This window comes from Procambarus clarkii, chromosome 54, assembly GCF_040958095.1.
Source record: "Procambarus clarkii isolate CNS0578487 chromosome 54, FALCON_Pclarkii_2.0, whole genome shotgun sequence".
NCBI lineage: Eukaryota > Metazoa > Arthropoda > Malacostraca > Decapoda > Cambaridae > Procambarus > Procambarus clarkii.
In genome coordinates this window covers 23,728,892-23,744,059 of record NC_091203.1, presented here as the reverse complement: position 1 = coordinate 23,744,059, position 15,168 = coordinate 23,728,892, and positions in this window count along the sequence as shown.

Sequence of the window (15,168 nt, the reverse complement as noted above, 5' to 3'; positions counted from 1 at the left end):
GGATGTATTATACAAACCACTGTTAATATCCATATTACATGATTTTGTAATCTGCATTAAAGCAGGTTCAATAATGTTCCTATTGGAAGTGCATTCACAATTCGTTATTGAAGAAGCCATTTCTCAAATAATTTGGTGAGAACTTTGTGACTAAATTAACAAACGAAGCATTAGACAATTAACCATGTTTAACAGAGTATTTATGTTGCGAAATTCTAAATTTCAAATCTTTGGATGTTTGCCCTACAAAGAACCTATTACAGTCTTTACAAATTAATTTATAAATGACACAATTATCAATACGAGGGCTGTTTCTAACTAAAGATTTTCCAACAGTATTTTCGTAATTAAAAAATACATGCATATAAAAAGGTTTCAAGACCTTGACCATATTTTCGAACCGAGAAAAATATGAACATAATACATTTTTGGGGGTGAATTTTCTCACTGCATATATTATTATAATATATACGACGTGCTTTGCTACGGCAATCTTCCAAAAAACTCAGTATATAACAAAGCTTAAGACCAATAGAATCAATATTCTTAAACTTTTCATCTAAGAATTCTGGACTCACAACTCGAAGACCTCTTAGATACATAGAGGAAAAAATTGATTGTTTCACATTATATCTATACCCTGAGAAATAATAAACATAAGATAAATATATTCTTAGGCGTTCTGTAGACACTAAACTTTAGTGAAGAATCTGCCCTATGAATAAGTACATCTAAGAATGGCAAACATTTATCAATTTCAGTCTCAATAGTCAATTTTCTTGAGGTGATTTGATCATTAACTTTAGCTACAATTTCGTCTGTGTTTACATCTGTATCTTGAGGTTATCTTGAGTGTGTGTGTGTGTGGGTGTTGGTGTGGGTGAGTGTGTGTGTGTGTGTGTGTGTGTGGGTGTGTGTGTGTGTGTGTGTGGGTGTGTGTGTGTGTGTGGGTGTGGGTGTGTGTGTGTGTGTGTGTGTGTGTGGGTGTGTGTGTGTGGGTGTGGGTGTGTGTGTGTGTGTGTGTGTGTGTGTGTGTGTGTGGGTGTGTGTGGGTGTGTGTGGGTGTGTGTGTGTGTGTGTGTGTGTGTGTGTGTGTGTGTGTGGGTGTGTGTGTGTGTGTGTGTGTGTGGGTGTGGGTGTGTGTGTGGGTGTGGGTGTATGTAGGTCACATAGGTCATATACTGTAGGTCATGTACACAAACTATCATCATATCTAAACCATGGAATGATTCCAGGGGGTAATTTTTGAAACCAATTTCTTTTAAAAGAATTCCATGTACAAGTTTGAAAGCAACGGTGATAAAGGGTCCCCCCATTGCCATTCCCAAAGTCTGTAAATAATACTTATTATCAAAGGTAAATTTACATTCTTTTACGCACAACTTAATGAAATTTACAATAATATCAAGAGGTAGAGGTAATAAGTGATTTATTATATATATATATATATATATATATATATATATATATATATATATATATATATATATATATATATATATATATATATATATATATTATTGGTATCTCCTGAATCGTGCCTACAATACTACCCCCCCACCCCTGCCCCATCCCCCCTCCCCCCCCCTGCCCCCTCCCCCCCCCCTGCCCCCTGCCCCCTCCCCCCTCCCCCCCTTCCCCCTGCCCCATCCCCCCCCCCTCCAGCATCCCAGAGCCAACATAGTCTCTTCCGGGACCTCATCTTCCGCCCTCATAAAGTCTGGACCAGCGTTCGAGCCTCGAGAGGCCATCAACAATACCCGGGGTAGAGGACCTTGCGCATCAAATAGGAAAAAAAAAAAAATTGACCTATTCATAGGTAAATATTTATACCTTTAATACAGCACCAGAATACCTCGACACGATAACGGAGAACTGGAGGGTTATCGTACGCTTTTAAAATAATTAGATATCCTTATATATGTAGACCATATATATATATATATATATATATATATATATATATATATATATATATATATATATATATATATATATATATATATATATATATATAATTCATGGGAATGTGAGGTAATTTTGGGGGGAAATCGGGCTAGGTAAAATTGATTATATATATATATATATATATATATATATATATATATATATATATATATATATATATATATATATATATATATATATATAGTCAATTTTCTTGCCCTCATATCACCTGGAAGGGATATGAGGGCAAGGAGATATGAGGTTGTGAGGATGGGAGACGTAAGCATGCATTCCGACCGCCTGGAACCTTAGGGTATCGAACCCCGACCCTGCAAGAAGCAAGGCTGCTACTGTGCCGATTATAATCATCATCCTCGAGATGATGATGATGAATTTATTGTCTTCAGAGGTATTTAGGGGCCCCTGAGTCCTAGGGGAGTAGTGGAGAACCATTTGGGGGGTAGGGGAACTCTCAAACCCTAACTAGGTACAATCCAGGGGCGAGCCCGCTAAGAATTACTCATTTCAGCCTTAAACTTTAAGCGATGAGTGATGAGTATTGATGACTCGTGTCTTGGCATCTGTTATGTTATGTTGTTCAATAGCCTGTGTGCTAACACTGGCACTCTGGCACTCTGGCACTAACACTTTGGCACTAACACTCTGGCACTCTGGCACTAACACTTTGGCACTAACACTCTGGCACTCTGGCACTAACACTCTGGCACTAACACTCTGGCACTCTGGCACTAACACTCTGGCACTAACACTTTGGCACTCTGGCACTAACACTTTGGCACTAACACTCTGGCACTCTGGCACTAACACTCTGGCACTAACACTTTGGCACTCTGGCACTAACACTTTGGCACTAACACTCTGGCACTAACACTCTGGCACTAACACTCTGGCACTAACACTCTGGCACTAACACTCTGGCACTCTGGCACTAACACTTTGGCACTCTGGCACTAACACTTTGGCACTAACACTCTGGCACTAACACTCTGGCACTAACACTCTGGCACTCTGGCACTAACACTCTGGCACTAACACTTTGGCACTCTGGCACTAACACTTTGGCACTAACACTCTGGCACTCTGGCACTAACACTCTGGCACTAACACTTTGGCACTCTGGCACTAACACTTTGGCACTAACACTCTGGCACTAACACTCTGGCACTAACACTCTGGCACTAACACTCTGGCACTAACACTTTGGCACTAACACTTTGGCACTCTGGCACTAACACTCTGGCACTAACACTTTGGCACTAACACTAACACTGGCACTAACACTAACACTGGCACTAACACTCTGGCACTAACACTGGCACCAACACTGGCACTAACACTGGCACTAACACTGGCACTAACACTGGCACTAACACTGGCACTAACACTAACACTCTGGCACTAACACTGGCACTAACACTGGCACTAACACTAACACTCTGGCACTAACACTGGCACTAACACTGGCACTAACACTGGCACTAACACTGGCACTAACACTAACACTAACACTGGCACTAACACTGGCACTAACACTGGCACTAACACTCTGGCACTAACACTCTGGCACTAACTTTAACACTCTGGCACTAACACTGGCACCAACACTGGCACTAACACTGGCACTAACACTGGCACTAACACTGGCACTAACACTGGCACTAACACTGGCACTAACACTCTGGCACTAACTTTAACACTCTGGCACTAACACTGGCACCAACACTGGCACTAACACTGGCACTAACACTGGCACTAACACTGGCACTAACACTCTGGCACTAACACTCTGGCACTAACTTTAACACTGGCACTAACACTGGCACCAACACTGGTACTAACACTGGCACTAACACTGGCACTAACACTGGCACCAACACTGGCACCAACACTGGCACTAACACTGGCACCAACACTGGCACTAACACTGGCACTAACACTGGCACCAACACTGGCACTAACACTGGCACTAACACTGGCACTAACAATGGCACCAACACTGGCACTAACACTAACACTCTGGCACTAACATTAACACTCTGGCACTAACACTGGCACCAACACTGGCACTAACACTGGTACTAACACTGGCACTAACACTGGCACCAACACTGGCACTAACACTGGCACTAACACTGGCACCAACACTGGCACCAACACTGGCACTAACACTGGCACTAACACTGGCACCAACACTGGCACTAACACTGGCACCAACACTGGCACTAACACTAACACTCTGGCACTAACATTAACACTCTGGCACTAACACTGGCACCAACACTGGCACCAACACTGGCACTAACACTGGCACCAACACTGGCACTAACACTGGCACTAACACTGGCACCAACACTGGCACTAACACTGGCACTAACACTGGCACCAACACTGGCACTAACACTGGCACCAACACTGGCACTAACACTAACACTCTGGCACTAACATTAACACTCTGGCACTAACACTGGCACCAAGACTGGCACTAACACTGGCACCAACACTGGCACTAACACTGGTACTAACACTGGCACTAACACTGGCACCAACACTGGCACTAACACTGGTACTAACACTGGCACTAACACTGGCACCAACACTGGCACTAACACTGGCACTAACACTGGCACCAACACTGGCACCAACACTGGCACTAACACTGGCACCAACACTGGCACTAACACTGGTACTAACACTGGCACTAACACTGGCACCAACACTGGCACTAACACTAACACTCTGGCACTAACATTAACACTCTGGCACTAACACTGGCACCAACACTGGCACTAACACTAACACTCTGGCACTAACATTAACACTCTGGCACTAACACTGGCACCAACACTGGCACTAACACTGGCACCAACACTGGCACTAACACTGGTACTAACACTGGCACTAACACTGGCACCAACACTGGCACTAACACTGGCACTAACACTGGCACCAACACTGGCACCAACACTGGCACTAACACTGGCACCAACACTGGCACTAACACTGGCACTAACACTGGCACTAACACTGGCACCAACACTGGCACTAACACTAACACTCTGGCACTAACATTAACACTCTGGCACTAACACTGGCACCAACACTGGCACTAACACTGGCACCAACACTGGTACTAACACTGGCACTACTCTCTGTTTACCTGCCAGGTTTTCCCGCCACCTGAGACACACCAATAAACAAAAGTGCGTCGCCTCACCTTGCCAAGTTCCGCGATAAATGATCTCTTTACCTCCTCCTTTTTCATCATTTCCTGCCATGAAGGCCTTAAATTATCCCTAAATTTAAGGATAATTATCCAGGCCAGTTAATAATTGATGATTAATCCCGCACCCAGCATCAACACTCAGATTACACTATCACAATCATCAATCACTGCTCCCAGCATCAACAGACACTCAGATTACACCATCACAACATCAATCACTGCTCCCAGCATCAACAGACACTCAGATTACACTATCACAATCATCAATCACTGCTCCCAGCATCAACAGACACTCAGATTACACCATCACAGCATCAATCACTGCTCCCAGCATCAACACTCAGATTACACTATCACAATCATCAATCACTGCTCCCAGCATCAACAGACACTCAGATTACACCATCACAACATCAATCACTGCTCCTAGCATCAACAGACACTCAGATTACACCATCACAATCATCAATCACTACTCCCAGCATCAACACTCAGATTACACTATCACAATCATCAATCACTACTCCCAGCATCAACACTCAGATTGCACTATCACAATCATCAATCACTGCTCCCAGCATCAACACTCAGATTACACCATCACAATCATCAATCACTGCTCCCAGCATCAACAGACACTCAGATTACACCATCACAATCATCAATCACTGCTCCCAGCATCAACACTCAGATTACACCATCACAACATCAATCACTGCTCCCAGCATCAACAGACACTCAGATTACACCATCACAATCATCAATCACTGCTCCCAGCATCAACACTCAGATTACACCATCACAACATCAATCACTGCTCCCAGCATCAACAGACACTCAGATTACACCATCACAATCATCAATCACTACTCCTAGCATCAACACTCAGATTACACCATCACAATCATCAATCACTACTCCCAGCATCAACACTCAGATTACACTATCACAATCATCAATCACTACTCCCAGCATCAACACTCAGATTACACTATCACAATCATCAATCACTGCTCCCAGCATCAACACTCAGATTACACCATCACAATCATCAATCACTGCTCCCAGCATCAACAGACACTCAGACAACACCATCTGAGTGTAGAGGGAGAAGGGACGGTGCCCAAGCACTTAGAACATCGGGAATCGAACACCGACCAGCAAGTTAGACTTTCTTTCAGGGTTTAAGACTATTGATGAGAACTTCTGCTCAATACTCACTTGGGATCCGGTCGCTTACCTGCGGGAGAGAAGACAGTTTACTTTAGTGTAGTGATACTAGCAGTATACCTGTGTGTCATCAATGGTAGCAGTACACCTGTGTGTCATCAATGATAGCAGTACATCTGTGTCATCAATGATAGCAGTACACCTGTGTGTCATCAATGATAGCAGTACACCTGTGTCATCAATGATTGCAGTACACCTGTGTGTCATCAATGATACTAGCAGTACACCTGTGTCATCAATGATAGCAGTATACCTGTGTGTCATCAATGGTAGCAGTACACCTGTGTCATCAATGATAGCAGTACACCTGTGTCATCAATGATACTAGCAGTACACCTGTGTCATCAATGATACTAGCAGTACACCTGTGTGTCATCAATGATACTAGCAGTACACCTGTGTGTCATCAATGGTAGCAGTACACCTGTGTGTCATCAATGGTAGCAGTACACCTGTGTCATCAATGATAACAGTACACCTGTGTCATCAATGATAGCAGTACACCTGTGTCATCAATGATAGCAGTACACCTGTGTGTCATCAATGGTAGCAGTACACCTGTGTCATCAATGATAGCAGTACACCTGTGTCATCAATGATAGCAGTACACCTGTGTGTCATCAATGGTAGCAGTACACCTGTGTCATCAATGATAGCAGTACACCTGTGTCATCAATTATAGCAGTACACCTGTGTCATCAATGGTAGCAGTACACCTGTGTGTCATCAATGATACTAGCAGTACACCTGTGTGTCATCAATGATAGCAGTACACCTGTGTGTCATCAATGGTAGCAGTACACCTGTGTGTCATCAATGATACTAGCAGTACACCTGTGTGTCATCAATGATAGCAGTACACCTGTGTGTCATCAATGGTAGCAGTACACCTGTGTGTCATCAATGGTAGCAGTACACCTGTGTGTCATCAATGGTAGCAGTACACCTGTGTCATCAATGATAGCAGTATACCTGTGTCATCAACGATAGCAGTACACCTGTGTCATCAACGATAGCAGTACACCTGTGTCATCAATGATAGAAGTACAACTGTGTTATCAATGATAGCAATATCATTGATATCTTTGCTATCATCAATGATTATCAATGATTATCATCAATGATAATCAATGGGGGGGCGTCTCCTTGTGTTTGTCTTGACCAATAGTATCGCCGCGTTGCCGGAAGGCCCTCGGCTGATTGGTCCATTGGTCGCTTCCTGTTTGGTCGGCGTTCGACTCCAGAGGCTCGAACCCAAGACGGTGGACGTCTTGGTAGGTAAAATTTAAGTCTTGTGGCGGGCAGCTGTAGCACAGACCTCTCTATGGTCTGGTTGTGTCTTCCTCCTGCCTGGCGAAGCTTCTGGAACTACGCGAAGGTTCTGGAACTACGCGAAGCTTCTGGAACTATGCGAAGGTTCTGGAACTACGTAAAGGTTCTGGAACTATGCGAAGCTTCTGGAACTACGTGAAGGTTCTGGAACTATGCGAAGCTTCGGGAACTACGCGAAGGTTCTGGAACTACGTGAAGGTTCTGGAACTATGCGAAGCTTCTGGAACTACGCGAAGGTTCTGGAACTACGCGAAGGTTCTGGAACTATGCGAAGCTTCTGGAACTACGCGCAGCTTCGGGAACTACGCAAAGGTTCTGGAACTACGCGAAGGTTCTGGAACTAAGCGAAGGTTCTGGAACTACGCGAAGCTTCTGGAACTACGCAAAGCTTCGAGAACTACGCGAAGCTTCGAGAACTACGCAAAGCTTCGAGAACTACGCGAAGCTTCGGGAACTACACTTCTCCCGTCCATTCCATCAATCCGCTGAACGTTACCAGTAATTAGAATTACTGAAGCTTCCGCCTCGCTCAGGGAAATTCATCAATGTGAAGCCCGATGATGCTTCGTAGGGTAATTACTATGTCTGGTGCTGATGAGTGTGTTGTGATGAGTGTGTTGTGATACTGAGTGTGTTGTGGGGACTCAGATCTGGTGGAAAAGTCTCTCAATTCCCAGTACTTTTAAGTGTCTGAGAGTGCAAGTGGTTAACCTAACCAGCCAGTCACCGGGTTGTCCCAACTTTCAATTCTCTCAAAGGAGAAGTGTTTCGGAGGAAACATCTTTTCCCTACAGCATCTTTTCCCTCAGCATCTCTCTCCTCACTGCCACGTTTGCCCTTGTTTATGTTCTCGAGGAAGTGGAGTCAGGTGTTGGGCTCGACACGCCGCAGCAGGAGCGCCACTCTGCGGGTGTTAGTGTAAATAAACACCTGCGAAGGCTCCGGTCCGTGTCTGGCAGAGCGGTAATTTGACAGATATTTGTGTACGTAGCGATGAGGAAAGCCAAATCCTGGCGGATATCTTGGTGGATGTCTTGGCGGATATCTTGGTGGATGTCTTGGCGGATATCTTGGTGGATGTCTTGGCGGATATCTTGGTGGATGTCTTGGCGGATATCTTGGTGGATGTCTTGGCGGATATCTTGGTGGATGTCTTGGCGGATATCTTGGTGGATGTCTTGGCGGATGTCTATGTTGGTTCGGGCTGATTTATTCTGTTAGTTATCGTCTTTTATCGACCCCATCCTTCACGCCCGAGTGTATTCTTGGGGTGCATTATACACCTGTGTATAATACACCCCAAGAATACACTGTGTATAATACACTAGTGTATTCTGGGTGTGTGTTATACACTAGTGTATTCTGAGTGTTTTATACACCTGTGTATTTTGGGTGTATGTTATACACTAGTGTATTTCTGGGAGTGTGTTATACACCAGTGTATTCTAGGTGTATGTCATACACCAGTGTATTCTGCGAGTAATATACAGACCTCCATAACGCCATAGTCATACCTGCTACAGATGAGATCCAACACTTTCTATGATCATCTCGTGAAACAGAAAATGGTGTTCTTGACTAACTTGTAAATATTTGTAAACTCATTAAAATTGTCAATTTTCACAGTAACCTGAACGTCACCGTATATATGGTGATGGGGCCACGGTGATAGAGAGTTTGGTCCACCAGGCTGTTGCCTGCAGCGGCCCGCAGGCCCACATATACCCCACCACAGTGGCAACTTTGTGAAAGAGAAAACATACACTCTCTTGAACATTATATTGTAGAATGTCCCATATTGACTGACTTTCGCCCTCCTGGGCTCAGGTATGATGAACTCTGTAACTACTATATGAGTACTGGAACACTTGATGATATATTGGACTTGTATCCAAGATTAACCATGTAATGTATCAATTATACAATGTATATATATAATGTAACTATATAACCTGAGCTTGTAAAAGCACCTTAATCACCTTCAGTGATTAAGTGCTTAATTACACACTAGTTTCTCTATCAGCTATCTCACTCTGTCAGAGTAAATGAGACAAATGTATGTGAATGCATGTGTGTGTGTATATGTATGTATATGTACGTATATGTGTGTGTGTATGTATATGTATGTGTATAAAGTATATATGGAAGCTGATCAGAATTACATTTCACCTTTGTGAATGTACATTAATGACACTATGTAAAAGACACATCTAACACTTTATGTAGGGCATACGTAAATCTGTGTATCTATGTATTTACATATGTAGGTTAGCTTAGCATTTTAAAAGCACCGAATCACCTTGTGTGGTTGATTGTTCAATAAACCCTTGAACTATATGTTTAACACATCTCTAACCCTGTCCATGGAGGACAGAAGAAAATGTATATATGCTGGTTAGCATTGTAAATATCTGGCCACGTCTGTGGTAGAAAATAATAAATAAATAATTAAATAAAAACAGCTTTGTTGATCCGGCACTCCTTGGAGGAAACAATCTAGTTTCCTCTTGAAGATGTCCACGGTTGTTCCGGCAATATTTCTTATGCTCGCTGGGAGGACGTTGAACAACCGCGGACCTCTGATGTTTATACAGTGCTCTCTGATTGTGCCTATGGCACCTCTGCTCTTCACTGGACCTCTGATGTTTATACAGTGTTCTCTGATTGTGCCTATGGCACCTCTGCTCTTCACCGGTTCTATTCTGCATTTTCTTCCATATCGTTCACTCCAGTACGTTGTTATTTTACTGTGTAGATTTGGGATCAGTATTGTCCACGTGTTCAAGATTTCCGGGCTCGCCATAGCCCGTGCTACATGGACACTTCGTCCAGAGTAGCTAAATCTTTAACAACAACAACAACAACGTGTTGAAGATGATTATCGCGTTAGGTGTCGGAGGCGACCAATGGTGACAGAGAGGTCAGGCTGCTGCTCTTGGAACGAGCGTGAGTGATCCTGTTTAGAGCCCTTACGCCCCCCTGTCATAAGGCTCACATTTTAAAATAGATACCTTAACACTGTGTCAATTTTATTATGATGTTAATTTAATTTTTAAAGCCTTAACTGCTCTGTTGGGTTTTATTAACAGACACACTGGGCATTCGGAGTTTTGGAGGAGCAGGTTTGTTAACACACCTGCAATAGACAAAAAAAAATTGGGTTTACGGGCAGGTGTGTGTATTTACTATTTGTATTTAGTGTGTGTGTGTCTGCAGAATCGAACTGTTAGCTCTTGGACCCCGCCTTTCTAACCAATCTGTTTTTTCCTGTATTATATCTAGTACATATATTTCTCTCTAACACACTCACACATCTTCAGGAAGCAGCCCGTGGCAGCTGTCTAACTCCCAGGTACCTATTTACTGTTAGGTGAACTGGAGCATCAGGGTGAAAGAAACTCTACCCATTTAGGCAGGTACGCACCAAGGGGGAGACACAGGAGGATTGAAATAGAGGACGATAGTAGGAGGCTACAAGATGACCTAGACAGACTGAGTGAATGGTCCAACAAATGGCTGTTGAAGTTCAACCCGAGTAAATGCAAAGTAATGAAACTAGGCAGTGGAAACAGGAGGCCAGACACAGGATACAGAATAGGAGATGAAGTACTTAATGAAACGAACAGAGAGAAAGATCTAGGAGTTGATATCACAACAAACCTGTCTTCTGAAGCCCACATAAAGAGAATAACGTCTGCAGCATATGCGAGGCTGGCTAACATCAGAACAGCCTTCAGGAACCTGTGTAAGGAATCATTCAGAATCTTGTATACCACATATGTAAGACCAATCCTGGAGTATGCGGCCCCAGCATGGAGCCCGTACCTTGTCAAGCACAAGACGAAGCTGGAAAAAGTCCAAAGGTATGCCACTAGACTAGTCCCAGAACTAAGAGGCATGAGTTACGAGGAAAGGCTGCGGGAAATGCACCTTACGACACTGAAAGACAGAAGAGTAAGGGGGAACATGATCACAACCTACAAAATCCTAAGAGGAATCGACCGGGTAAACAAGGATAAACTATTCAACACTGGTGGGACGCGAACAAGGGGACATAGGTGGAAACTGAGTACCCACATGAGCCACAGAGACGTTAGAAAGAACTTTTTCAGTGTCAGAGTAGTTAACAGGTGGAATGCATTAGGCAGTGATGTGGTGGAGGCTGACTCCATACACAGTTTATAATGTAGATATGATAGAGCCCAGTAGGCTCAGGAACCTGTACACCAGTTGATTGACAGTTGAGAGGCGGGACCAAAGAGCCAAAGCTCAACCCCCGCAAACACAACTAGGCGAGTACAAATAGGTGAGTACACACACACCAGGGGTACACACACACCAGGGGTACACACACACACACCAGGGAGACACACACACACCAGGGGGGGGGAGGGGTACCCACTGGTATATTAGAAAGCACGGCACATTCCCTCATTCTCATGGATGGAAAATCGTCGCGAGTGGACTGAATGACAATTGACAGCATAAAAGGTGAAGAGTTAATAAACATTCTAACAATGCCTCTGTGATATGCATCTTTGGAGGGGGGAGGTGCCCCCCCTCTCCCGCACAATGGACTCACCCATATGCCCTCTTGGGGGGGGGGAGGTGCCCCCCCCTCTCCCGCACAATGGACTCACCCATATGTCCTCTTGGGGGGGGGGGGGAATTATCAGTGGGAAAGCGCCAAGCCATTACGACTATATAGCACAGAGAAGGGGCCAGGATAAGGATTTGGGATGGGACGGAGGAAAGGAATGGTGGTCAACTACCTCTGGACGGTCGGGGGATATATGGAGGAGGACATATATGGAGGAGGACATATATGGAGGAGGACATATATGGAGGAGGACATATATGGAGGAAGACATATATGGAGGAGGACATATATAGAGGAGGACATATATGGAGGAGGACATATATGGAGGAGGACATATATGGAGGAGGACATATATGGAGGACATATATGGAGAATGACACATATGGAGGAGGACATATATGGAGGAGGACATATATGGAGGAGGACATATATGGAGGACATATATGGAGGACATACATGTATGAGGACATATATGGAGAATGACACATATGGAGGACAAGAACGGTACTCGACCACGTGACCACACTCTTGGAGGACCACTCTCGAGCTTCGACACAGGCACGAGGCGCTCCACAAGAGGGCCATTACGGAGCTCTTATAGACCGGGAACCAAATGGTCGTCCCACGAGAGGTGGCAACAGAGGACCAGGAACGACACTATTCACAACTGAATTGGAGAAGAGGTTAACCATGCAGCGGGTGGAGCCGGGAGATTACTGTGACAACTGTAGGAAGCTGGATCACAGGGGTCGTCTAAGTGCTTGCGTAACTGCTTCGTGGATCTGGCCCCCAGGGTCGTAAGTGCTGGCGTAACTGCCTCGTGAATCAGGTCCCCAGGGTCGTAAGTGCTTGCGTAACTGCTTCGTGAATCTGACCCCAGGATCGTAAGTGCTTGCGTAACTGTCTCGTGAATCAGGTCCCAGGGTCGTAAGTTCTTGCGTACCTGCTTCGTGAATCTGGCCCCAGGGTCGTAAGTGCTTGCGTAACTGCCTCGTGAATCTGGCCCCCAGGTTCGTTAGTGCTTGCGTACCTGCTTCGTGAATCTGGTCCCCAGGGTCGTAAGTTCTTGCGTAACTGCTTCGTGAATCAGGCCCCCAGGGTCGTAAGTGCTTGCGTAACTGCCTCGTGAATCTGGCCCCAGGGTCGTAAGTGCTTGCGTAACTGCCTCGTGAATCAGGTCCCCAGGGTCGTAAGTGCTTGCGTAACTGCTTCCTGAATCTGGCCCCAGGTTCATAAGTGCTTGCATAACTGCTTCGTGAATCAGGCCCCCAGGGTCGTATGTGCTTGCGTAACTGCTTCCTGAATCTGGCCCCAGGTTCATAAGTGCTTGCGTAACTGCTTCGTGAATCAGGCCCCCAGGGTCGTATGTGCTTGCGTAACTGCTTCCTGAATCTGGCCCCAGGTTCATAAGTGCTTGCATAACTGCTTCGTGAATCTAACCCCAGGTTCGTAAGTGCTTGCGTAACTGCTTCGTGAATCAGGCCCCCAGGGTCGCATGTGCTTGCGTAACAGCTTCGTGAATCTAACCCCAGGTTCATAAGTGCTTGCGTAACTGCTTCCTGAATCTGGCCCCAGGTTCATAAGTGCTTGCATAACTGCTTCGTGAATCTAACCCCAGGTTCGTAAGTGCTTGCGTAACTGCTTCGTGAATCAGGCCCCCAGGGTCGCATGTGCTTGCGTAACAGCTTCGTGAATCTAACCCCAGGTTCGTAAGTGCTTGCGTAACTGCTTCATGAATCTGACCCCAGGTTCGTAAGTGCTTGCGTAACTGCTTCATGAATCTGGCCCCAGGTTCGTAAGTGCTTGCATAACTGCTTCGTGAATCTAACCCCAGGTTCGTAAGTGCTTGCGTAACTGCTTCGTGAATCAGGCCCCCAGGGTCGTATGTGCTTGCGTAACTGCTTCCTGAATCTGGCCCCAGGTTCATGAATCTAACCCCAGGTTCATAAGTGCTTGCGTAACTGCTTCATGAATCTAACCCGCTAGGAACAGCAACTTTTCATACCGGAATGGCCTATTCAACCACGTTCTCCGCCTTGCTCCCTCGCCATCTCAGACAGTGCACCGGACTTGGTTAAGATTCCGTGCCAGCGACGTGGGAGTGTCTCAAGTATTTGCACTTTACACGGGACTCGAACCCGTGTCACAGTGTAGCTTCGTGGCCATTAGCTATCCGTTCGGCACCGGTGTTCGAGAACAGTGTTCGGAGCTTCGAACAGGTGTGTGTGTGTGTGTGTGTGTGTGTGTGTGTGTGTGTGTGTGTGTGTTTGTCGTTTCAGAGCCTATTCGAACCATGCTGTACCCCAGGGACTATTCTGTACCCCAGGGGACAATGCTGTACTCCAGGGGACCATGCTGTACCCCAGGGACCATGCTGTACTCCAGGGGACCATGCTGTACCCCAGGGGACTATTCTGTACCCCAGGGGACCATGCTGTACCCCAGGGAACTATGCTGTACCCCAGGGACTATTCTGTACCCCAGGGGACAATGCTGTTCTCCAGGGGACCATGCTGTACCCCAGGGACTATTCTGTACCCCAGGGGACCATGCTGTACCCCAGGGGACTATTCTGTACCCCAGGGGACAATGCTGTATTCCAGACGACCATACTGCACCCCAGGGGACCATGCTGTACCCCAGGGACCATGCTGTACCCCAGGGGACTATTCTGTACCCCAGGGGACAATGCTGTACTCCAGACGACCATACTGCACCCCAGGGGACCATGCTGTACCCCAGGGACCATGCTGTACCCCAGGGTGACGATGCTGTACCCCAGGGACCATGCTGTACCCCAGGGTGACGATGCTGT